The 27,013-nt window shown below is 34.7% G+C and overlaps 2 non-coding genes and 1 pseudogene across 2 annotated transcripts; 2 read left to right on the plus strand and 1 right to left on the minus strand.

Annotated features, from left to right (window-relative positions):
• The first annotated feature begins 1,844 nt into the window (after positions 1 to 1,844).
• Positions 1,845 to 25,980, plus strand: LOC112497964 (uncharacterized; annotated as a pseudogene).
• Positions 2,077 to 2,185, minus strand: LOC127902820 (small nucleolar RNA R71). Its single transcript, XR_008055458.1, has one exon. It is a non-coding gene; the product is annotated as a small nucleolar RNA R71 (small nucleolar RNA).
• LOC127902838 (small nucleolar RNA R71) lies at positions 13,118 to 13,221 on the plus strand. Its single transcript, XR_008055476.1, has one exon. It is a non-coding gene; the product is annotated as a small nucleolar RNA R71 (small nucleolar RNA).
• Positions 25,981 to 27,013: the final 1,033 nt, after the last annotated feature.

A 27,013-nucleotide genomic window follows, 5' to 3' on the forward strand; every position in this document is an offset into this window, starting at 1 on the left:
TCTTCTTCTCAAATTCTCTCCATCTCCTTGTAATCTTGATTTCCAGGTGTGTTTTTAATATTTTGTATAATTATTGTCATTAATAAAATTAGTTTTATTTCCAATTTTAGTTGTTTTTATTTCTTTTAATTATAAGTAATTCAATTTTACTACTTCTTTTTATTTTAATTATGCTTAACTAAATAATATTAGTTAGGGGAAGGTGAAACTCTTAAGAAATAAATATGATTTAATCAAATTCTATGTTTAATTTTATAAATTAAATTATTTTTTATTTAATTTTATACATGTTTTATATTTTGAAAATTTGATTTATTGTAGACAAACAAATGAATTTGGCACAATAAATTCTTAAGATCTTAATATAAGGCATGGAGAAATGGTATTTTGACTTATTGTAGACAAATTAAATTTTGGCACAATAAATACTTAATCCATCATAAAATTAAAGGGAAAATAATAATAATTTGTATAATTAATCTTTTGGGTAATAAATCTAAAACAAATTGGCAAAAAGAATTTATTAAGTTTTATTTATTTCTAAGAGTGGATCCATAACCCTAACTAGTTCAATTCCATAGTTTCATTTAAATTAAGTTGTTTATATTCAAGTTTTAATTTCAATTTTTAGATAAAATAAAATATACTAATTAAATCTTTTTTCTGTGGATCGACCTCGGACTCACCGAGTTATAATACAACAAGACACTCTTATACTTGGGAGTTAAAAATTACTTTTAAGTTGTGTCAAGTTTTTGGCGCCGTTGCCGGGGAAAAGTTTTTTATTTGGTTTGTTTTTCCGTTTTTTATTTTTCTCTTATATGTAAAATTTCGTTTGCCCCCTTTTCCTTTTCTTAAATTCTCTTTTGTCCCCATATCTTTCATAATTCTCGTTTCACCCCAACAATTTCCGTTTCTAGCCCAATCTTCTGGTAATTACGTTCGGACCCCAACATCTTTCAACTGTTTCACTTTCATCCCAAATTGCTAATTCTAAACTTTTAAAAATTACAGTTTGACCATAAAATTAAAAATAATTTGCAATAAAATCCCTAGACGAAATTCCTCAACATAATCAAGACTTGGACATATTTGGACATACTTTGGACATATTTGGACTTATTTTGAACCAAACTAACTTTAACTACTAACTTTAATTACTAACTCTTAACTTACTAACTGCTAACTCCTAACTTTTATTTAATTTCAGTTATTTAATTTTCTGCATTTATTTTATTTCGTATTTATTTATTTGTTTTTGCTTTATTGGTGGGTTTAACGACCAAACTAACTACTAACTCTTAACTTTTATTTTCAGTTATTTAATTTTTAGTATTTATTTAATTTTGCATTTTTTATTTTTTTAATTGGTGGGTTCAACCACCATTTTTTTATTTTGCATTTATTTATTTATTTATTTTTTACTTTGTTGGTGGGTTCAACCACCATTTTTGTTATTTAATTTTCTTTTGTATACTTATATTATTTGCTTATTTATTTATTTTATTTTATTTTGTTATCAATTTGTGTAAATATTATCTTTATAACATAACCCTTGCATGAGAGATTGGTCTCGATCTTCAAGTGGCAGGTTAATTCATAGATCTCAATCTCCACCACCAATCATGGATGAGAATGAAGGCGAAAATGTTTTGGGCGAACTTAATCCTCAAATTGATCAGGGAGACAACCAATCTCAACATGGGCATGATCAGAATCAACCAAGGACTCTGAGAGACTACATGAATCCAACCAGAACCGGAGCACCGTCATGTATAGTATTTCCTCCAGAAGCATCTCGATTCAACTTTAAACCAGGTATTATCCAACTTTTACCAACATTTCATGGTTTAGAATTTGAGAATCCGTACTTACATCTAAGAGATTTTGAGGAAGTTTGTAATACATACATGGACCAAAATTGTAGCATGAACATAATTAGATTAAAGCTTTTTCCTTTTTCATTAAAAGATAAAGCTAAAACTTGGCTACAAAACCTTAGATCTGGATCAGTAAGAACTTGGAATAACATGCAAGAACAGTTTTTGAAAAAATTCTTTCCACCTCATAGAACAAATTCTTTTAAAAGGAAAATCACTTCTTTCACTCAAAAAAATGGAGAAACATTATACCAATGTTGGGATAGGTTTAAAGAGTTGCTTAACATATGCCCACATCATGGTTTTGAAACTTGGCGATTGGTCACTTATTTCTACGAGGGCTTAATACCCCAAAGTAGACAGGTTGTTGAAATGATGTGTAATGGTGAATTTAGGGATAAAAATCCTGAAGATGCACTAGATTACCTTGACCAATTAGATGAAAATGCACAACATTGGGATACTGTTGGAACTTTTGAATTGACAAATAAGCAACAATCATCTCCATCTAGTGGAGGAATCAATAACCTTAGGGAAGATCATGATTTACAAGCAAAATTTGCATCCCTAGTTAGGAAAGTTGAAGCTTTGGAGCATAAAAAGAGTGATCAAGTAAAATCTGTTCAAGAAATTGCATGTAACATATGTAATTCGAATGATCATTTCACTCAAGAGTGTCCCACTTTGCTTGCACTTAAAGAATGTCTAAATGATCAAGCTAATGTCATTAACACTTTCAATAAACCAAACCCATATTCACAGACTTATAATCCTGGTTGGAGAAATCATTCGAATTTCAGTTGGAGGAATAATAATAATGCACAATCTTCACAAGCACCACCTCCACAAAATTTTCAAAATCCTCAGCCTTAAGCACCATATGTTCCACCACCCTGGAAAAATCTAGAAGACACAATGCATTCATTCATCAGAAAGTAAGATGCTATTAACAATCAAAATGCACAAACTTTTTCTGATTTGAAAGATACGCTTGCTAAAATTGCTTCTGCACTCACCATTCAAGAAAAAGGAAAATTTCCAGCCCAACCACAACCAAATCCTAAAATTCAACAAAATCCACCCACAGACCAAGTCAAGTCAGTTATAACTCTTCGTAGTTGTAAGGTTGTTGATAGATGTTGTGCAAATTTTAATGTACTCGCAAGCGCACGAATCTATTATAGTATAGATTAATGGTGACGAGTGTCGATCCCACGAGGAGGTGGATTTTAATTGTGTAGAATTAATTTTGTGAATGGGTGATTGGATTTGTGGTGGAAATGATTTGGAATATGCTACAACTTAAATTAAAATGGCGAGAATAAATTGAAGAGAATTCTATTGAAATGACGTACTTGGGTATCTGGATCCGTATCAACATGCATCATGGGCTAAATATTCCTTATTAATACCAATTAAATCATGAGGGGGGAATCCACACCTCATGAACCACACTCTAATCAATATGGTGCTAAGGGCTTACCGTGCCAAATAATAATAACCTTATACTAGAGAGCCGGTGTAACTAAGGCGGTACTAGACAAGATTAGTATTATTTGTCGACGAGAAGTCAAAACATCCACAAAAACTAGAGGGGAAGAGAAAATAAATTTACCAAATTAAGCCCATGACACATGTTGAGACTTCACCTTCAACCCAAGCTTGAAAGAAAATTAGCCATTCATAATTGAACTAGGGGCAAAATGGGAATTTATTAAAATACGAAGAAAATACAAGATGGAGAGGGAATTACAGAAAATGGATCCCAAAAATGGATTCAGAGATATCAAATTAGGGGGGAGAGGCCCCCTTTTTATAGATACATAGAGTAAATCATGGCCATCGGATTAAAAATAGTTTGGACGCTCAGGATTGCGCCACGTCATCAGTCAACAGTCCACGGTTTGACCACGCGGATGAACAGTAACACGGTTTGACCCGACTTTGAACAGTAACGCGGTTTGACCCGGATGAACAGTAACGCGGTTTGGTTGAAAATAATCCTGTGTGATGCATGCACCGTACGCGAGATTTTTCGTCCACTGATATGCTGCCACGTCACCATCAACAGTACATAAGAATTTTAGTCCAACAGGATTGTGTCACCTCATCAGTCAATGCCACATCATCAGTCAATGCCACGTCATCATCCGTCTATGTGAACATTGTCGTGAATAGTAACGTATACAGTACCGTACACGTGAATAATACCGTACATGTGAATAGTGCCATTTTTCCTTTTATGCTCCTCCTAAGGTTTTTGACCGTCCTGAGTTCAAAAGTGATGTCCGTTTTGCCGTCTGATTTCTCCTTTATTGTGAAATGACTATAATGCCCCTAAAATACATAAAATACTTAATTAAAATAAAACACATGTAATTAAATCACAAGAAGGTTAAATACATAAAAGTAAGGGTTGTTAGTAAGACTTGAAATGTAAAATGACAGTTTTTTCCTTTATAAATATGCATTTTCTAACACTCAACACACCCCCCAACCAGCTTATTGCTAGTCCCTAGCAAATGAAGCGAAAATAAAATTCAAATTCAAAATGATTTTTTTTTAAATTTAGAAACACTCGTGTTTATTTAATCAGATTAATGATAGCAATCAAATAAAAGTATAAGCATTATCTCCCGTCTAAAGCAACATCACACTCACATCAACCATCCACATGAATTAGCCCAGTAGACTTTGTTATATCTACTTTCAAGAATGACATGTCAAACCCCAAAATCTCACTGGAAGTAGTGACACTCTCACAAATAAATTAAACCCAATAAAAATAGTCACTCCAATGAATGGTAATTGAGAGAGAAAATAATAAAGAAGTGATATCACATGCTCTCACCAAGATGAAATAAATATACCCTCAGCTTAGAAATAATACGATCTCAAGTCAAATAAAATGTAAGTCAACCCAATTTATTTATCTTTTTTTTTTAAATTATGCATCACTACATCTTTTTAGCCCATATAACTAGTTTCTACTTCAAACTATAGTTCCCTAAAATCAAGAAGGACTTTTATTAGGAAGTAACGTAGGCTAGGGACATGGCTAACAAAGAAGGGAAATAAGGAAAACAAAGTGTATGTTTGAGAAAAATGCAGAGAATTTTTTTTTTTTTGAAAGTTGCAAGGTGGATTTCACCTATTATTTTTATTTTTATTCTTTTGAAACAACAACTTTTATTTTTTTTTTCTCTTTTTTTTTTACATAACTTCACTGAACAAAAAATTATTTATATTTTTCTCAAACATAAATAGGTGATGGAACTTATAAGATATCGGGTAATACTCCAAATCGGAGTGGGTCAAGATGATAAGTTGACAAAGAAAAGGTTTTTTTTTTTTTTTTAAAGGCTCAAAAGGGGTAACTATGGATATTTAATAAAAGGGATGGCTAGAAAGGCTCAAACGGACCAAAGATGGCCTTTCCATCGTCTTTAGGGCTCTAAATAATTATCCATGTCTACTAGTTAGATGAGCCTCCTAATGTAGCAACACATTTTTTTTCTCTTTTTTTTTATTTTACAATTTTTTATTTTTAGGGTTAACTCAAAAGAAATTTAGAGATCGTGTATAAAATAATAAACTGCTAAGCTGTATAGAGAATGGGCAAAAGGGTTACTCTCCAAGAAAGTGATAGGCTCAACAACTCACTTGGCATTTATTTATGACATGTTCATTCCTTCAAGCAACTCATATTTGTCTCCGACATCAACATGTAAAGTAGTAAACATAGCGTAACATCACTTAAGACCAAAGATAATACAAATATTAAAATTTGAAATTAATCATGTCATCCAATGTTAAAACAAATCACACAATTTTTTTTTTTAAACAACATTCTACCCCCCAACCTATTCTAAACATGAAAGGAAAGTATGTATGCAGAGATATGAAAATGATGCATAAAAACTAATTAGAAAAGTTACACTTAAAATGATAGAAAACGAAAATGGTTTTTTTTTTTTAACTTAGAAGATGCGTTTCTAGAGGCACTACTCTCCATATTCAGCCATCTTCGACTCAAAAATTGGAAAATGTATATTTATAGAGGAGAAAATAAAAAGAAGAAGAAAAATGAACATCAAAACTTAATAAAGAAAAAAAAATTTTTTTTTCGAACAATGAAGATGCGTTTCTAGAGTAACTACACTCCATATTCAGCCATCTTCAACACAAAAAGTTAGCAACAGTTAGTTTCTACAATAAAAAATTAGTAAAAACTTAACCAAGATTCCACAATTGTCGACTATTCCCTCCCCCCAACCAGAACGAAACATTGTCCTCAATGTTGTAAAGGAAAAAAGTAGAGTTTAGAAGACATCACCTGGGTGGTGCAACACAGAAGAAAATATTTACAGGCGGAGAGTTAAATCTAATTTGTACTTCTTACTGCGGCTACTGTTACCATCATTATTTGGTCACTCCAACACAAAGGTCCAGGGGTCTGGCTCCGGTTTATAAGCTTGTAACATATCAAGTAGCTCAGTAGCAGTGTGAGCACAAATAAAGAGTTTTTTCACATTAGAAGGAATGAAATAGTTTTTTATTGCATGGTTAAGAAATGCGATAAAGCCATCATAAAAGTTATTGACATTTAACAAACCGATGGGTTTCTGGTGAATGTGTAGATGCGCCCAAGATGCTAGTGTCATAAGTGCCTCTAGTGTTGCAAGATCTCCTGGAAGGAAAATAAAAGCATCAGCATAATTAAGCATTTCAGTTATTCTTTCTTGCATACCTGAGACGACTAACTCTTCTCCAGTTGATGAGTCAGACGAACTGCCCAATGGTTTTAGGACTCTTGGGATGATGCCTAACACTTGACTTCCTCTGATAAAAGCTGCTTCTGAGACCATTTTTTATAACCCTCGATTACCTCCTCCATACACCAAGTGTAATTTTCTCGCTGCTATGCTTCGACCAAGATCTATGGCTGCCTCAACGAACTCTTTATGTTTGCCATAGGTAAATCCAGAAAGCACACAAATGTTCTTGAATTGTCTATTTGGAGTAGCTGCCATTGTGATACTTCTCGAAAAATAATTTGTGAGTGCTTGACAAAAAAAATCACATTTAAGAGTCTTGGTGACAGTGGGTCACAGTTGTGTATGAGGTAACATGTCAGTGTCAAATAACGCGTAAAGCACGTGGCTCGCGAGTCAAAAAGGAAACAGTAAAAAGGAAAAAGTAAACAGTAATAAGAAAAAAGCAAACAGTAATAAAATTATTAAGGACAATAATACACACAATAAAACAATAGTGAAATAAAATAACAGTAAAGTGAAAGGATATTTACAGGTAGTTGCGACTGTGGCTCACATCTTCCTCTGTTTTTACGTCCAGAAAACGGCTTGAACGCCCTCTATGGGTCGAGGATAGGCTTCCCATCCAGTTTTCTTATAAACTGGCAAACAAGGTCGTTTATAGTCAGATTCCCGAGACTATATCGTGCATGCTCTTTCTGGAATAATGGCCATAACTGGAGAATCGCTCCTTGCACATATCCACTGGGATGCGTTTCAAGAGACAAAAGGATATCATCCAATGACTCCTTATTCAAGCCATCCCTAATGAATTGAATCTTATCTTCCCTGTTATCAGACACCATTCCTAAAGAACATGGGTTTTTATTGCAACTCATTCTGGCACACTTATGACAAGCAACAGAAATTCTTCGAGCTCGTTGTTTTCTTGCATAATTTCCTTTACCACAACCAGGCATGAATGCAATAAATTTTGGAGGTAACTCACCTGTCGATCGTACTTTCGCCTCAATTAACCAACGGATATCAGCAGGTATGTTATTCCTCATGAGCAATCGCATGCGTTCGGACCAAGCTTTATAGATCGTAAGGAGGGCATTCTGAGGAAATGAAGGGAATCGCTTGTGAAGCTTCGCTAGAATCTCGTTTCTGTCCATACCTTCGCCTCAGAATATCAGTTATTATGGGAAACTGAAGTAACCGACTTGATTGTCACGGAGTACCGTTATCCGCCACTTCACCGGGGTAACAAACTAAAGCACACAAATAGAAAAACAAATTAAAACACACAATTAAAATCGTCCTCTTATTGAATTTACCTCAAGCTCCAACTGGATGTCGTAAACACTTCTCTCAATGTCTCTGAGTTGGCGTTCTAAACCCTCAACATAGGCTACTAACTCTGGTGGTTGTAGAGCCCAAATGCGTTGTGTTTTACAAAATTGAATCTGCCTTTTGAGATGAGTTTTGACACGTTGAAGTGGTTTAAGAATGTTCAGCAGGAACGGTCTAAGTATGAGACTCATGATTAAAAATGATAAGAGAAAACTTAATGGTAAAATAAACACACTTATGCAAAAACAATTTCAATTAGCAAAAGAATAATAATAAAAAGAAAGAAAGAAAAATCAAATCAACGAAAAGAAAAAAAATCAATTCAAATTTGGTGGGTCACTCAAATTTATTTCGGTGTCTTCGTCATGTGGTTGGTACTCTAGATATGGCTTTAATCTTTGACCATTAACTTTAAACGTGACACCTTTCTTTGGGTCCTTAATTTCAATTGCCCCATGTGGAAAAACAATATGAACAATAAAGGGACCAGACCAACGAGAGCGTAACTTACCTGGGAATAGGTGCAAGCGAGAATTGAATAAAAGCACATTCTGACCTGGAGTGAACGATTTTCTCATAATTTGCTTATCATGGAAGACTTTCATTCGTTGCTTGTAAATCTTGGCATTTTCGTATGCATCATTGCGAATTTCTTCAAGTTCTGCCAGCTGTAATCTTCTTTCTGAGCTGGCTTGCTGCATGTCAAAGTTGAATTTCTTGATGGCCCAATACGTACGATGCTCGAGTTCCACAGGTAGGTGGCAAGCTTTTCCATACACTAGCCTGTAGGGTGACATCCCAATCGGGGTCTTGAAAGCCGTTCTATATGCCCATAATGCATCATCAAGTCTTAATGACCAATCTTTCCTGTCTGGCCTCACCGTTTTTTCTAATATGTGCTTTATTTCTCGATTGGATATCTCAACTTGGCCACTGGTTTGCGGATGATACGGAGTTGCCACTTTGTGTGTGATTGAATACTTTGTCAAAAGAGCTTTGAATGCTTTGTTACAAAAGTGGGCACCACCATCACTGATTATCGCTCGAGGGAATCCAAAGCGTGAAACAATGTTGCTTTTCAAAAATGCTATCACCACCTTGTGATCATTGGTCCTACATGGAATTGCTTCTACCCATTTTGATACATAGTCAACAGCAACCAATATGTATGGATGACCAAAAGACGGGGGAAAGGGTCCCATGAAGTCAATACCCCATACGTCAAAAATCTCAACCACTAAAATTGGATTTAGTGGCATCATGTTCCTTCGCGTAATGCTCCCCATTCGTTGACACCTATCACATGAAGAACAGAAAGTGTAAGCATCTCGAAATATAGTTGGCCAATAAAAACCACATTGTAAAATTTTAGTCGCGGTTTTCTTAGCACTGAAATGGCCTCCACTAGCTTGTTCATGGCAGAATGAAAGGATATTCTGAATTTCACTTTCTGGGACACATCGTCTAACAATTTGGTCTGCACAATACTTGAATAAATATGGGTCATCCCAAAAGAAATTCTTTATTTCTGCAAAGAATTTAGCCTTGTCTTGCTTGGTCCAATGCTCTGAAAGTTTACCTGTAACAAGATAATTAACTATATCAGCATACCAAGGTAATAATTCCACACTCATTAATTGTTCATCTGGAAATGACTCATTCAATATTAATGGCTTTGTAATTGAGTCAAAATAGAGACGAGAGAGGTGGTCTGCCACAACATTTTCTGTTCCTTTCTTATCTTTGAATTCCAAGTCAAATTCGTGCAAAAGTAACACCCAACGAATTAGTCTAGCTTTTGCATCTTTCTTTGTGAGAAGATATTTAAGAGCAGCATGATCTGTGAATATAATTATTTTACAACCAATGAGATAAGATCAAAATTTTTCCAATGCAAACACTACTGCTAGCATTTCTTTTTCAGTAGTTGAATAGTTCAACTGTGCATCATTCAATGTCATACTAGCATAGTAAATAACATGAGGAATTCGATCAACCCTTTGTCCTAATACTGCTCCTACTGCATAATCAGATGCATCACACATGAGCTCAAATGGTAAGCTCCAGTTCGGGGGCTGAATGATGGGTGATGATGTCAACAAATGCTTTAATTTTTCAAATGCAACAAGACATGAATCATTAAAGACAAAAGGTACATCCTTAGCAAGTAGATTGCATAAGGGTCTAGAAACTTTGCTAAAATCTTTAATGAAACGTCTATAAAAACCAGCATGCCCAAGGAAAGATCTTACTTCTCTTACTGTTTTAGGTGGAGGAAGATTAGAAATGAGATCCACCTTGGCTTTGTCAACCTCAATACCTTTGCTCGAAATGATATGACCGAGAACAATACCTTGTTTTACCATAAAATGGCATTTCTCCCAATTTAATACCAAATTCTTCTCGATACATCTCTGCAGAACTAGTGTTAGATGATGTAAACATTGATCAAATGAGTCACCAAAGACAGAAAAATCATCCATAAAGACTTCAAGGAATCGTTCAACCATATCAGAAAAAATGCTCAACATGCATCGTTGAAATGTAGCAGGTGCATTACATAATCCAAATGGCATTCTCCTATATGCAAATGTGCCAAAAGGGCAAGTGAAAGTGGTCTTCTCTTGATCTTTTGGTGCTATGGGAATCTGATTGTATCCTGAGTAGCCATCAAGAAAGCAATAAAATTCGTGGCCTGCTAATCTATCAAACATTTGATCAATAAATGGTAAAGGAAAATGGTCTTTACGTGTGACAGAATTCAATTTTCTATAATCAATGCATACACGCCATCCTGTAGTCACTCTAGTGGGTGTCAATTCATTATCAGCATTGGTAACTACTGTGACTCCTGACTTTTTAGGGACAACTTGTACAGGACTGACCCATGAACTATCAGAAATGGGGTAAATGATACCAGCATCTAATAGCTTAAGGACTTCTGTTCTAACAACTTCTTTCATATTAGGATTTAACCGACGTTGCATTTCCCTAGTAGATTTAGCATTTGCATCAAGGTGAATGTAATGCATGCAGTCTACTGGGTTTATACCTTTTATGTCTGCTATGGTCCATCCTAATGCTCCTTTGTGCTCTTTTAAAACATCCAACAACTTACCTTTTTGTTCGTCATTTAGGGATGATGAAATGATTACCGGCAGAGAACTTTCTTCCCTTAAAAATGCATATTCCAAAGTGTTGGGTAATGGTTTGAGCTCGAGTTTCGGTGGTGATTCTGATGATGGGATGAGTTTCTTTTCTGATGGTGCTAGTTGTTCAACTCTTGACTTCCATTTATTAGTGTCCATAGATGGTGCTGAGTCAAGTAGGGCGTTGACCTCTTCGACCGATTTGTCAATATCAAAATCAAAACCAAAGTGAGTTAAGCATGTCTGTAAAGGATCATCACTAAGGTTTGAAACAAAAGTGTCATCAATTAATGCTTCTATTAAATCCACATCAACAATTCCATCATCTGCATTGTGAGGTTGTTTGGCAATGTTGAAAATGTTTAGCTCCATAGTTATGTTGCCGAAGGACAACTGCATATTTCCAGTTCTGCATTGAATGTGAGCATCCGCAGTTGCCAAGAAAGGTCGGCCTAGAATAATGGGGATGTGCTTCCTTGAATCTTGTATTGGTTGAGTGTCAATTACAATGAAATCAACAGGAAAATAAAACTTGTCTACCTGGATAAGCACGTCCTCCACAATACCACGAGGTATTTTCGTAGACCAATCTGCAAGCTGTAACACCACTGGAGTTGGGTGTAATTCTCCAAGTCTAAGTTTCACAAACACTGAATAAGGTAACAGATTTACACTAGCTCCTAAATCCAACAAAGCATTCTCAATTGTGTGGTTCCCTATGCTACATGAGATAGTGGGGGAGCCTGGGTCTTTGCATTTTAGAGGAATTTTATGTTGGAGGATAGAACTAACATTTTCTGTTAAAAATGCCTTCTTTTGAACATGCATATTTCTCTTTTTAGTACAAAGGTCTTTAAGAAACTTGGCATAAGATGAAACTTGTTTAATAGCATCAAGCAAAGGGATGTTAACACTTACCTGTTTGAAGATTTCAAGAATCTCACCTGTGGATTTTCCCTTCTTGCCTTTCGCTAACCTCTGAGGAAATGGAGCTTTCGGAACGTATTCTCGTGGGTTGGTTTCTTCTTTCTCCTCCGGTGATGATTCCTCAACATTCACAGGTACCATTTGATTTTCTTTTGTCACCGGCATCTCCACTTTGTTGTCGACTTCTTTTCCTTTTCTCAAGGTCATGACTGCTTTGACCTCTCCATGCTGCTGCGGTGAACTGGTACTTGCTTCATGTACTCCTTTAGGATTAGGCACTGGTTGACTTGGAAATTTGCCTTTCTCAACAGTCATTGCCAATGTCTGAACTGAAGAAGCAAGTTGTCCCACCATTTTTTCGAGGCTTGAAACTGATTGAGCTTGTGAGTTGAAGCCTGCTCTCAACTCATTTCGTAGTCCATCAATGGTACGGTTCTGTTGCTCAATCGTGGAGTGAGTAACATTCCTGAAATTCTGGAATGCATCCTCCCATGGTCTAGGTTGAGAGTGGTTCTGGTTCTGATTGTATGGTCTAAATGGTGGCTGAGAGGCTTGAGGAACTTGAGGAATTTGTTGCATTGGTGGAGCTGGAGCTGCTGGTCCATTCTGTTGAAATCCTTGAGACCATGAAAAATTGGGGTGGTCTCTCCATCCAGGGTTATATGTGTTGGAGTATGGGTTGTAATTTGATGGCTTTCTCATTACACCTATGGCATTGGCTTGATCTGAGTATGAGTCATGGTCATGTGGTTCTGTTGATTTAGCAGTCGATAACGATGCTATTTGTCGAGCAAGACCTTCAACCATCTCCTTGACTTCTTTGATTCCCGAAGTTGACTCGCCAATTTGAACCTCATTTACTCCCTTAATTCGTCTAGTATTCCTGAGTGATCGACTCCGTTGTTGGGAATTATCCGCTTGTCGCTGGAAGAATTTCCAAATCTCTAATGCACTTTTTGACATTAGCTCTCCTCCACTTGTTGCCATTAGCCATTCTTGCACATTCGGTAATAATCCCTCCAAAAAGTATTGGCATTGGTGCCATTTCTCATACCCATGATGTGGACACTTCAAGAGTAGCCCATTGAATCGCTCCCATGTTTCAAAAAACTGCTCGTCCTCTCTCTGGGTAAACTCTGAGATTTCCCTGCGAATAGCATTGGTTTTATGCACTGGGAAATATTTATTTAAAAATTTAGTTACCATTTGTTCCCATGATGCAATGCTATTAGCAGGTAATGTATTAAGCCATGAACGAGCTCTATCTTTTAAAGAAAATGGGAATAATCTGAGTTTAACATCATCATCTGAAAAATTCTCATATTTAAATGTTTGACAAATTGCATGAAAATCATTCAAATGATTATATGGGTCCTCATTTTCTAGGCCATAGAATGTGGGGAGACAATTTAGCACACTAGGTTTTAGTTCAAAACTCCTAGCAGCTACATTTGGGTATCTTATGCATGATGTGCTCAAATTAGCTAAGGGATTAAAATAGTCCTTAAATGGCCTCTCCTGTGGTGCTTGTAAATCCATTTTATTTTTAATTTGTTTGTGTGTGCGAAGTGTTTTTTCTAATTCAAGGTCTATAGGTTCAAGATTAGGTAATAATGACCTACGACCATGCATGCAAAACAAATAAAATAAAAATAAGGATGAGAACAAAACAAATAAAAATAAAGAAGAGGGAGAAATTACGATACTAACCTTATTGCGCTATTAAAACCTTTCTATAAAAATACACAAAAACAAATACGTGAAATAAATTACCTAAAAATTAAATTAATAAAATAAACAAAAAAAAATTACAAAGAAAAATAAATTGAAAAATAAATTATAGAATTTTAAAGAAGAGAAAAAATAAAAGAAATACTAACCTTTAAATGTAGATTCACTCTTTTTTTTTTATAATAAAAAAAATACAAGAAAACAAATAAAAGAAATTATTCACAAAAATTAATTCTATTAATTAAAATTACTTACCTCCCCGGCAACGGCGCCAAAAACTTGTTGTGCAAATTTTAATGTACTCGCAAGCGCACGAATCTATTATAGTATAGATCAATGGTGACGAGTGTCGATCCCACGAGGAGGTGGATTTTAATTGTGTAGAATTAATTTTGTGAATGGGTGATTGGATTTGTTGTGGAAATGATTTGGAATATGCTACAACTTAAATTAAAATGGCGAGAATAAATTGAAGAGAATTCTATTGAAATGACGTACTTGGGTATCTGGATCCGTATCAACATGCATCATGGGCTAAATATTCCTTATTAATACCAATTAAATCATGAGGGGGGAATCCACACCTCATGAACCACACTCTAATCAATATGGTGCTAAGGGCTTACCGTGCCAAATAATAATAACCTTATACTAGAGAGCCGGTGTAACCAAGGCGGTACTAGACAAGATTAGTATTATTTGTCGACGAGAAGTCAAAACATCCACAAAAACTAGAGGGGAAGAGAAAATAAATTTACCAAATTAAGCCCATGACACATGTTGAGACTTCACCTTCAACCCAAGCTTGAAAGAAAATTAGGCACTCATAATTGAACTAGGGGCAAAATGGGAATTTATTAAAATACGAAGAAAATATAAGATGGAGAGGGAATTACAGAAAATGGATCCCAAAAATGGATTCAGAGATATCAAATTAGGGGGGAGAGGCCCCCTTTTTATAGATACATGGAGTAAATCATGGCCATCGGATTAAAAACAGTTTGGACGCTCAGGATTGCGCCACGTCATCAGTCAACAGTCCACGGTTTGACCACGCGGATGAACAGTAACACGGTTTGACCCGACTTTGAACAGTAACGCGGTTTGACCCGGATGAACAGTAACGCGGTTTGGTTGAAAATAATCCTGTGTGATGCATGCACCGTACACGAGATTTTTCGTCCACTGATATGCTGCCACGTCACTATCAACAGTACATAAGAATTTTAGTCCAACAGGATCGTGACACCTCATCAGTCAATGCCACATCATCGGTCAATGCCACGTCATCATCCGTCTATGTGAACATTGTCGTGAATAGTAACGTATACAGTACCGTACACGTGAATAGTACCGTACATGTGAATAGTGCCATTTTTCCTTTTATGCTCCTCCTAAGGTTTTTGACCGTCCTGAGTTCAAAAGTGATGTCCGTTTTGCAGTCTGATTTCTCCTTTATTGTGAAATGACTATAATGCCCCTAAAATACATAAAATACTTAATTAAAATAAAACACATGTAATTAAATCACAAAAAGGTTAAATACATAAAAGTAAGGGTTGTTAGTAAGACTTGAAATGTAAAATGACGGTTTTCTCCTTTATAAATATGCATTTTCTAACACTCAACAATAGACCTATGCCTGAACCTTATGAAAATGATGAAAATTCAAAGGGTAAGGAAGGACTAAATGAACTTACACCTAGTGAAGAAATAACTAGTGTTCCACCTGAACCACCATTTCCGCATGCATTGAATAAACCAAAGAAATCAAACCACTCTTCTGAAATTTATGAAATCTTTAAGCAAGTGAAAGTTAACATTCCTCTATTAGATGCAATCAAGCAGGTTCCTTCATATGGCAAATTTTTAAAGGACTTGTGCACTGTTAAGAGGAAATTGAAGGTAAGAAAGAGTGCTTTCATGGTCGAACAGGTAAGTACAATTCTGTCTACTAATAATAAGTTGAAATATAAAGATCCTGGTTGTCCTACCATTTCTTGTATTATTGGTAACCACAGAATTGAGCATGCTTTACTAGATCTTGGTGATAGTGTTAATTTGCTTCCATATTCAGTTTATCTTCAACTTAATCTTGGTGAGTTAAAATCAACTTCAACTACACTTTTGCTTGCCGATAGATCAGTTAAAGTACCAAAAGGAATAGTGGAAGATGTTTTAGTACAAGTTGATAAATTTATTTATCCTGTGGATTTTATTGTCTTGGAAACTGAACATGTTGTGAATAATTACAAACCAATTCCTGTAATTTTAGGTCGACCATTTTTAGCAACTGCTAATGCTTTGATTAATTGTAGGAATGGTTTAATGAATTTATCCTTTGGGAATATGACTTTGGAATTGAATGTTTTCAACATGTGCAGGCAACCTAATGAAGAAAATGAGAATGAAGATGATACTGATGAACAAAAGGAATTGTTTGAATCTTGTATCGAGGAAAATATTCAAAAAGGGGATTTTTCTGAACTTTCTAATGTTTGTTTAGTTAATTCAATTGAGTCAAATAAGCAACTTGAACTTGATATTTCTAATATAAATTCGTTGCTTGATTCTATGCAGACTTCGCAAAATTATGATGACGAGCCAAAATTTGAGGAGCTTGGAAGTATTGAAAAGACAGAACAACAAGAAGCACCTAAAATGGAATTGAAACCTTTGCCTGAAGGATTGAAATATGCTTTTCTTGGAGAAGAACAAACTTATCCTGTTGTGATTTCTTCTACTTTAACAAGCGACCAAGAAGGTAAGTTACTAACTGTTCTTAAAAAGCATAAAAATGCAATAGGATGGATTTTAAATGACATTAAAGGCATTAATCCCTTAATCTGCACATATAGAATTAATTTGGAAGAAAATGCTAAAATATGTCAACAACCTCAAAGAAGATTAAACCCACATATGAAAGAGGTAGTCAAAACAGAAGTCCTTAAATTACTTGATGTGGGAATTATCTACCCTATTTCTGATAGTAAGTGGGTAAGTCCTACACAAGTAGTGCCTAAAAAATCTGGAATCACTGTTGTTAAAAATGAAAAAGGTGAATTAATTCCAACACGAATTACATCTAGTTGGCACATGTGCATTGATTATAGAAAATTAAATGAAGCCACTAGAAAAGATCATTTTCCATTACCATTCCTTGACCAAATCTTAGAAAGAGTAGCAGGACATCCCTACTACTATTTTTTAGATGGATATTCAGGTTATTATCAAATTCCTATAGCACTTGAAGACCAAGAAAAAACCATATTCACATGTCCTTTTGGAACATTTGCATTTAAAAGAATGCCATTCGGGCTTTGTAATGCTCCTGCAACATTTCAAAGATGTATGTTAAGCATTTTTTGTGATATGGTTGAACATTGTTTAGAGGTCTTTATGGATGATTTGACTTTGTTTGGGAATTCTTTTGATGATTACCTTGATAATTTGGAGAAAGTTTTAAAAAGATGTGTTGAAAAAGAACTCGTGTTGAATTGGGAAAAATGTCACTACATGGTTACTTCTGGAATTGTTTTGGGTCATGTTGTTTCTCTTAAAGGAATTGAAGTTGACAAAGCAAAAATTGAAGTCATATCTAAATTGCCACAACCAAAAACAGTTAGAGATGTGCGATCCTTTTTAGGACATGCAGGATTTTATAGGAGGTTTATAAAAAACTTTAGTGTCATATCTAAACCACTTTGTAACCTCTTATTAAAAGATGCACCGTTTGAATGGAATGATGATTGCCAAAATCTTTTGAAAAAATAATTTGTCTTTTAACATCTGCACCTATTATGCAATCTCCTGATTGGTCTTTGCCATTTGAATTAATGTGTGATGCAAGTGATTTTGTTGTTGGTGCTGTTTTAGGACAAAGAAGGGATGGTAAGTCTTTTGTGATTTATTATGCGAGTAAGACTTTGGATAGTGCTCAAATGAATTATTCTACAACTGAAAAAGAATTACTTGCTGTGGTATTTGCATTAAATAAATTCCGTTCATATTTGCTTGGCTCTAAATCTGTTGTGTTTACTGACCATGCTGCTGTGAGATATTTGATGAGTAAACAGGATGCCAAACCGAGACTAATTCGTTGGATTTTGTTACTACAAGAATTTGACCTTACCATCAAAGATAAAAAGGGTGCTGAAAATGTTGTTGCTGATCATCTATCAAGACTCACATCCGAATTCTGCAATGATATAACACCCATAAATGATTCTTTCCCTGATGAATTTTTATTTTCTGTTACTTCAATGCCATGGTATGCTAATATTGTTAATTTTCTTGTTACAGGTAAAATACCTTTGCAATGGAATGCTCAAGAGAAGAAGAAATTTTTTGTTAAAGTAAAGAAATTTTATTGGGATGATCCTTATTTGTTCAAATATTGCCCAGATCAAATTTTTCGGCGATGTATTCCTGATAATGAGGTAAGTAGTGTCATTAATTTTTGTCATTCTGAAGCATGTGGTGGTCACTTTTCTTCAAGAAAAACTACTACTAAAATTTTGCAGTGTGGATTTTATTGGCCTACCATGTTTAAAGACACATATGAATTTTGCAAAAGTTGTGAAAAATGTCAAAAATTGGGATCAATTACAAAAAGAAACATGATGCCCTTAAATCCCATACTTGAAATTGAAATATTTGACTGTTGGGGAATTGATTTCATGGGTCCATTTCCATCATCTTTTAGATTTGTGTATATATTAGTTGCAGTTGATTATGTCTCAAAATGGATTGAAGCAATTTCTTGTCGAAATAATGACAGTAAAACTGTGATTAAATTTTTAAGAGAAAACATTTTAAGTCGATTTGGAATCCCTCGAGCCATTATCAGTGATGGAGGTAAGCATTTTTGTAATAAGTCATTTGAGTCTTTAATGAAGAAATATGGAATTACACATAAAATTGCTACCCCTTATCATCCTCAAACAAATGGTCAAGTTGAATTAGCAAATAGGGAGATAAAACAAATTTTGGAAAAAACGGTTAGCCCAAACCGAAAAGATTGGTCTCTTAGACTTAATGATGCACTTTGGGCTTACCGCACTGCATTTAAAACATCATTAGGAATGTCACCCTATCGGTTAATTTATGGTAAACCTTGTCATTTACCTGTTGAACTTGAACATAAATCACTTTGGGCTATTAAAGCTTTTAATTCAAATTTGGATGATGCTGGTAATGTGCGAAAATTGCAATTGAATCAACTTGAGGAATTAAGGAATGATGCATATGAAAATTCAAGAATTATTAAGGCAAGAACAAAAGCATTTCATGATAAAAGAATTTTTCGAAAAACATTTGAGATTGGTCAAAAAGTGTTGCTTTATAATTCTCGTCTTCATTTATTTCCAGGGAAGTTAAAGTCAAAATGGAGTGGCCCATTTGTTGTAAAAAATGTATATTCATATGGGGCCATAGAAATTGAGAATCCAAATAACGGTGTCACATTTAAAGTTAATGGTCAAAGATTAAAACCATATCTGGAACATCACCCACGTGACAAGGACACCGAAATTAATTTGGATGACCCACCAGTTCTTGATTAAGTCTTTAATGATTTTTTTTGTTTTACTATTATTTTACCGTTTCATTGTTTGATTTTTTTTCTTTAGATTGATGCACTGTACATAGTTTTTTTTTAACATTGTTTTTCTTGTGTAAGCGTGTTTGTTTGACAGTTGTACATTCTCTCATCAATTTTCATTTTACATCATGAGCACCTCAATGAGAAAATATATGTTGGCACATCTTAAAAGATTTCGGCGTATAAAATTTCACTTAAGAGGCCTGATACAAAGCTGTAAATCACATCCACTTTGGGATCTGCAACCACCAGAATTCGTGTCCTATGTTGAGGATCTAGAGGGACAACTCAGAACAGTAGAGAGTGGCATATATAAATTTCAAATGGAGCTTGAGGTTAACTCAATGAGAGGACGAATGTAAGTTCATTTTCCTTTTATATTGTGTGCTTTTTTTTTTTTGCTCGCTTTCACGCTTGATTTGATTTTGTAGATTTGATTTTGGTGTGTTTTGATTTATTTTCCCGTATAAATGGCGGATAACGGTACTCCATGACTTCTTAAGTCGGTATCTTCAGTTTCCAACAATAATTGAAACCCCAAAATCAAACATGGAAGAAATACAACATAAACTCCATAAGCATTTTCCCTCTCTCCCTCAGAATGCCCTCAGGAAAATTTACAAAGCTCGTTGTGAACGACTGCGTTTGTTAATGATCAATGGCATTCCTTCTGATATTCGTTGGTTAATTGAAGCAAAGGTCCGATTAGCAGGTGAGTTTTCTGGTCAATTTGTTTCTTACATGCCTGGTTTTGGTAAAAGTACGTTTGCTAAGAAAAGGAGAGCTAAACGACTTGGATCAAAATGTCATAACTGTGTAAGACTTGGTTGCAAACGACCGGATTGTAAATCTTTAGGAATGGTTTCTGATACTCGTGAAGATAAAATTAAATTCGTTAAAGATGGCATGAGTAAAGAATCGTTGGATGATATCTTACGATCTCTTGAGACGCATCGAAGCGGAATTGTGCAACGTGAGATTTACAATTTGTGGATACTATTCCAAAAACAAAGTGCACAGTTAAGTCTTGGGAATCTGACTCAAAAAGACCCTGTTTGCCAGTTTATAAGAAAACTGGATGGGAAGCCGATCCTCGACCCATAGAGGGCGTTCAAGCCGTTACTGGACGTAAAATCAGAGGAAGATGTGAGCCACAATCACAACTACCAGTAAATATCCTTTCACTTCACTGTTATTTTACTTTAATTTTATTTTATCATTTGCATTATTGCATTTAGCGATGTGATTTTGTATTTATTTGGTTTCTTTTACTGTTTGCTTTTTCTAATCATTACTTTTTTTTACTGTTTGTTTTTGAATTATTGAACCACGAGCTTTCCTCGTCATTTGACAAATATGCCAACCCATTTACAGCTGTTTCTCATTATTTATGTCACCAAGATCTTTAAATATGAGCTCGTTTTTCAAACACTCACAACTTGTTTTTGAAAAATTAGTTCAATGGCAGCATCTTCGAGTAAATAATTCAAAAATATTTGTGTGCTTTCTGGGTTTCACTCTGGAAAGTACAAAGAGTTCGTTCAGGCAGCTGTAGATCTTGGTCGTGTCATAGCAGAGAGGAAACTGCATCTTGTATATGGAGGAGATGAACGAGGGTTATCAAGACTTGTCTCAGAAGCTGTTTTTACCAGAGGAAGCCAAGTACTCGGCATTATCCCAAAACCCATGAAACCGCTAGTGTGCATGTCTGGCCCACCAATTGGAGAAGAATTAGTGGTATCAAGTATGCAAGAGAGAATATCTGAAATGATGAATCATGCTGATGCTTTTATTTTCTTGCCAGGAGATCTTGCAACTTTTGAGGCACTAATTACATTTGCATCTTGGGCCCACTTGAACATTCATCAAAAACCCATCGGTTTGTTAAATGTTAATAATTTTTATGATGGCTTGCTAACTTTTATTAACCATGCAATAAAGAATCATTTTGTTCCATATTCTGTAAAAAAACTCTTTATCTCTGCTTCTACTGCTAATGAGTTACTTGATCTTTTACAAGTTTATACACTAGAGCCATATCCACAGACTGTTGCACTGAATTGGTCGACTAATGATGGTAACAGTAACAGTAGCAGTAATAAGAAGTGCGATTTAGATTTAACTCTCCGTTTGTAAATATTTTCTGTTGTAGTGTTCATGTGATGTCTTCTACACTCTTTCTCTTTCCTTTTAAAACATTGAGGACAATGTCTTTTTCAGGTTGGGGGGAGGGAATAGTTGATAATTGTGGAATGTCTTAGTCCTGGTTATGTGTTTACAAAAAAAAAAAAAAACAATAACAAAATTTTTTTTTTCTGTAAAGACTAACTTAGGACAAATTTGAGTCGAAGATGGCAGGATATAGAGAATGTAGTCTCTCTAGAAACGCATCTTCTTAATCTTAAGGGTGTTGTTAAAAAAAAAAAACAAAACAAATTGACTTTTTCTTCATCTTTGTTATCTACTTTTAAGCTTCTACATCAAGTTCAGGTGAGATCTCCTCTTCTTCTTCTTTTATTATTCTCTTTTATTTTTATTTATTATTATTTTTTTTTTGCATATCTGTAAAATTATAAAATGTTAGGATAATGTTTAGATTAGGTTGTGGGGTGGGGATAATTGACGTATGTTTTAAATATGTGTGTTGTTTTTTCTCTTTTCTCTTTTCTTTTCTTTGCCAAAAAAAAAAAAATTGTTTTTTGTCTAGGATGGTCGTGTAAAGAGTCACGACTTTTGAGACGCATCCTAATAGTCTTGTTGTATTATATTTTGATTTTGAGATTCATAGTAAGTTGTTTTTGTTCCCTTTTCTTTGAACTACTCAAATTTGTGAACTCTCCACTTGGTTATTAAGTTATTTAATTGTTTACTCATTTAACAAGTATTATTGAATCATTCTTCACACACACATTATGACACATACTAGTGGGTTGTAAGTTAAAATTTTACAGCATTTAGTTCTTTTGATTTATTAGGAAAAGTATCTAAGGTAGTAGAAAGTGTATATTTCCAAAAAAAAAAAGTAGAAAAAAAATTATTTTTAATTTTTCTATATCTAGAACCCGAGTAATTAAGTCCGTAGGGGTGTTTCAACACCTAGTGCCCTAAGGTCAACTGGTCTGGGAGTCACTGGCCTAAAGCTTGCTACATGGGTAATAGATATATTGTTTGTTTATTAGAAACCCGAGTAATTAAGTCTGTAGGGGTGCTTCAACACCTAGTGCCCTAAGACCAACTGGTCTGGGAGTCACTGACCTAAAGCTCGCTACACGGGTTAGAAATGTAAAATATAAAAAAAAAGTGTGAATAATCTATTGCCTAAAGATATAATTTCTAATAAATTTTAAAACGAAAATGTTGTTTTTCTTTTAATGAAGCCCCATAAACATTGTGTTAATTACTTGAGCACAAAAGAAGGTTTGATGATATTCTGGATAATGAGTGAACATCAATGTGGTAAAGGAATTTGGGAGAGTTCATTTATTTGGTAATTTAGAGGATAGATGAACAACTATTAACTTGCATGTGAATTTTATAAATCTTAATATAACGCTTTAATTGCTAGAGGGCTAGCAATAAGCTTGTTGGGGGGTGTGATTAGTATTAAAAATTGTTTAATTATCAAGCGATAATATGTTATTTTATGCTTATGTTATAATTTATATTTGTGTTTATGTAATATATTATGAATTATTAATTATGTTTTAAATATATTTAATTTTGTGTATTTTTATATGTTTATTAGGAAAATTATTAATTTCACGTACTTCGAGGCTCCAAACAAATAAACGAAGGTCAAATTTGGATTCCGGAGGTCCGAAAACCTTAAGATCAGTCAAGATCGGCTTAAAATTGGGCTTGTGTAAAAAAAGTTGACATTTCCTGTTGACCGAGCACTGATTGGATGATGAAATGAGCTTACAATAGATATGAGTGCATGGGATAACTGGCAATCTTGACTAAATCTCAACCGTTCATGATTCAATGGCCATGATTGTGCCACGTGGCAATGGTTGGTGAAGCAAGTTGGAGGATCCGAATCTTTGTATTCGGGTCGACCCGATCCACCCATTAATCCGCCAAATCTCAACCGTTCTTTGGGCAAATCGGACGAGTCAAATGATGCCATGTGTGATATTGACTTTTGAAGTTTGACCAGCAATTGGATCTTGATCTAAGGGTTGTGAGGAGCACATGCATGAAGCCTATGATGGACCGCAAAGCACTGGATTATGAATTTATTTTTCTATAAATAGGGCCTCATTTTTATGTTTTAATGATCTCTCTACAACTCTCTTCTTCTCAAATTCTCTCCATCTCCTTGTAATCTTGATTTCCAGGTGTGTTTTTAATATTTTGTATAATTATTTTCATTAATAAAATTAGTTTTATTTCCAATTTTAGTTATTTTTATTTCTTTTAATTATAAGTAATTCAATTTTACTACTTCTTTTTATTTTAATTATGCTTAACTAAATAATATTAGTTAGGGGAAGGTGAAACTCTTAAGAAATAAATATGATTTAATCAAATTCTATGTTTAATTTTATAAATTAAATTATTTTCTATTTAATTTTATACATGTTTTATATTTTGAAAATTTGATTTATTGTAGACAAACAAATGAATTTGGCACAATAAATTCTTAAGATCTTAATATAAGGCATGGTGAAATGGTATTTTGACTTATTGTAGACAAATTAAATTTTGGCACAATAAATACTTAATCCATCATAAAATTAAAGGAAAAATAATAATAATTTGTATAATTAATCTTTTGGGTAATAAATCTAAAACAAATTGGCAAAAAGAATTTATTAAGTTTTATTTATTTCTAAGAGTGGATCCATAACCCTAACTAGTTCAATTCCATAGTTTCATTTAAATTAAGTTGTTTATATTCAAGTTTTAATTTCAATTTTTAGATAAAATAAAATGTACTAATTAAATCTTTTCTCTGTGGATCGACCTCGGACTCACCGAGTTATAATACAACAAGACACTCTTATACTTGAGAGTTAAAAATTACTTTTAAGTTGTGTCATCACCCTACAGGCTGGTGTATGGAAAAGCTTGCTACCTACCTGTGGAACTTGAGCATCGTGCGTATTGGGCCATCAAGAAATTCAATTTTGACATGCAGCAAGCCAGCTCAGAAAGAAGATTACAGCCGGGAGAACTTGAAGAAATTCGCAATGATGCATACGAAAATGCCAAGATTTATAAGCAACGAATGAAAGTCTTCCATGATAAGCAAATTATGAGAAAATCGTTCACTCCAGGTCAGAAAGTGCTTTTATTCAATTCTCACTTGCACCTATTCCCAGGTAAGTTACGCTCTCGTTGGTCTGGCCCATTTATTGTTCATACTATTTTTCCACATGGGGCAATTGAAATTAAGGACCCAAAGAACGGTGTCACGTTTAAAGTTAATGGTCAAAGATTAAAGCCATATCTAGAATACCAACCACATGGAGAAGACATCGAAATAAATTTGAGTGACCCACCAAATTTGAATTGATTTTTTTTCTTTTCGGTGATTTGATTTTTCTTTCTTTCTTTCTTTATATTATTCTTTTGCTAATTGAAATTATTTTTGCATAAGTGTGTTTGTTTAACTATTAAGTTTTCTCTTATCATTTTTTATCATGAGTACCTTACTTAGACCGTTCCTCCTGAACATTCTTAAACCACTTCAACGTGTCAAAACTCATCTCAAAAGACAGATTCAATTTTGTAAAACACATCGTATTTGGGCTCTACAACCACCAGAGTTAGTAGCCTATGTTGAGGGTCTAGAAAGCCAACTCAGAGACATTGAGAGAAGTGTTTACGGCATCCAGTTGGAGCTTGAGGTAAATTTAATAAGAGGACGATTTTAATTTTCTTTGTGTGTTTTAACTTGTTTTTCTGTTTGTGTGCTTTAGTTTGTTACCCCGGCGAAGTGGCGGATAACGGTACTCCGTGACAATCAAATCGGTTACTTCAGTTTCCCATAATAACTGATATTCTGAGGCGAAAGTATGGACAGAAACGAGATTCTAGCGAAGCTTCACAAGCGATTCCCTTCATTTACTCAGAATGCCCTCCTTACGATCTATAAAGCTTGGTCCGAACGCATGCGATTGCTCATGAGGAATAACATACCTGCTGATATTCATTGGTTAATTGAGGCGAAAGTACGATCGACAGGTGAGTTACCTCCAAAATTTATTGCATACATGCCTGGTTGTGGTAAAGGAAATTATGCAAGAAAACGACGAGCTCGAAGAATTTTGGTTGCTTGTCATAAGTGTGCCAGAATGAGTTGCAACAAAAACCCATGTTCTTTAGGAATGGTGTCTGATAACAGGGAAGATAAGATTCAATTCATTAGGGATGGCTTGAATAAGGAGTCATTGGATGATATCCTTTTGTCTCTTGAAACGCATCCTAGTGGATATGTGCAAGGAGCGATTCTCCAGTTATGGCCATTATTTTACAAAGAGCATGCACGATATAGTCTCGGGAATCTGACTATAAACGACCCTGTTTGCCAGTTTATAAGAAAACTGGATGGGAAGCCTATCCTCGACCCATAGAGGGCGTTCAAGCCGTTTTTGGACGTAAAACCAGAGGAAGATGTGAGCCACAGTCGCAACTACCTGTAAATATCCTTTCACTTTACTGTTATTTTATTTCACTATTGTTTTATTATGTGCATTATTGTCTTTAATAATTTTATTACTGTTTTCTTTTTCCTTTTTACTGTTTCCTTTTTGACTCGCGAGCCACGTGCTTTACGCGTTATTTGACACTGACATGTTACCTCATATACAATTGTGACCCACTGTCACCAAGACTCTTAAATGTGATTTTTTTTGTCAAGCACTCACAAATTATTTTTTGAGAAGTATCACAATGGCAGCTACTCCAAATAGACAATTCAAGAACATTTGTGTGCTTTCTGGATTTACCTATGGCAAACATAAAGAGTTCGTTGAGGCAGCCATCGATCTTGGTCGAAGTATAGCAGAGAGAAAATTACACTTGGTGTATGGAGGAGGTAACCGAGGGTTATCAAAAATGGTCTCTGAAGCAGCTTTTGTCAGAGGAAGTCAAGTGTTAGGCATCATCCCAAGAGTCCTAAAACCATTGGGCAGTTCGTCTGACTCATCAACTGGAGAAGAGTTAGTCGTCTCAGGTATGCAAGAAAGAATAACTGAAATGCTTAATCATGCTGATACTTTTATTTTCCTTCCAGGAGATCTTGCATCACTAGAGGCACTTATCACACTAGCATCTTGGGCCCATCTGCACATCCACCAGAAACCCATCAGTTTGTTAAATGTCAATAACTTTTATGATGGCTTTATCGCATTTCTCAACCATGCAATAAAAAACTATTTCATTCCCTTTAATGCGAAAAAACTCTTTATTTGTGCTCACACTGCTAATGAGCTACTTGATATGTTACAAGCTTATAAACCGGAGCCAAACCCCTGGACCTTTGTGTTGGAGCGCCCAAATAATGATGGTAACAGTAGCCGCAGTAAGAAGTACAAATTAGATTTAACTCTCCGCTTGTAAATATTTTTTTCTGTGTTGCACCACCCAGGTGATGTCTTCTAAACT

The sequence above is a fragment of the Citrus sinensis genome, chromosome 5, assembly GCF_022201045.2.
Source record: "Citrus sinensis cultivar Valencia sweet orange chromosome 5, DVS_A1.0, whole genome shotgun sequence".
NCBI lineage: Eukaryota > Viridiplantae > Streptophyta > Magnoliopsida > Sapindales > Rutaceae > Citrus > Citrus sinensis.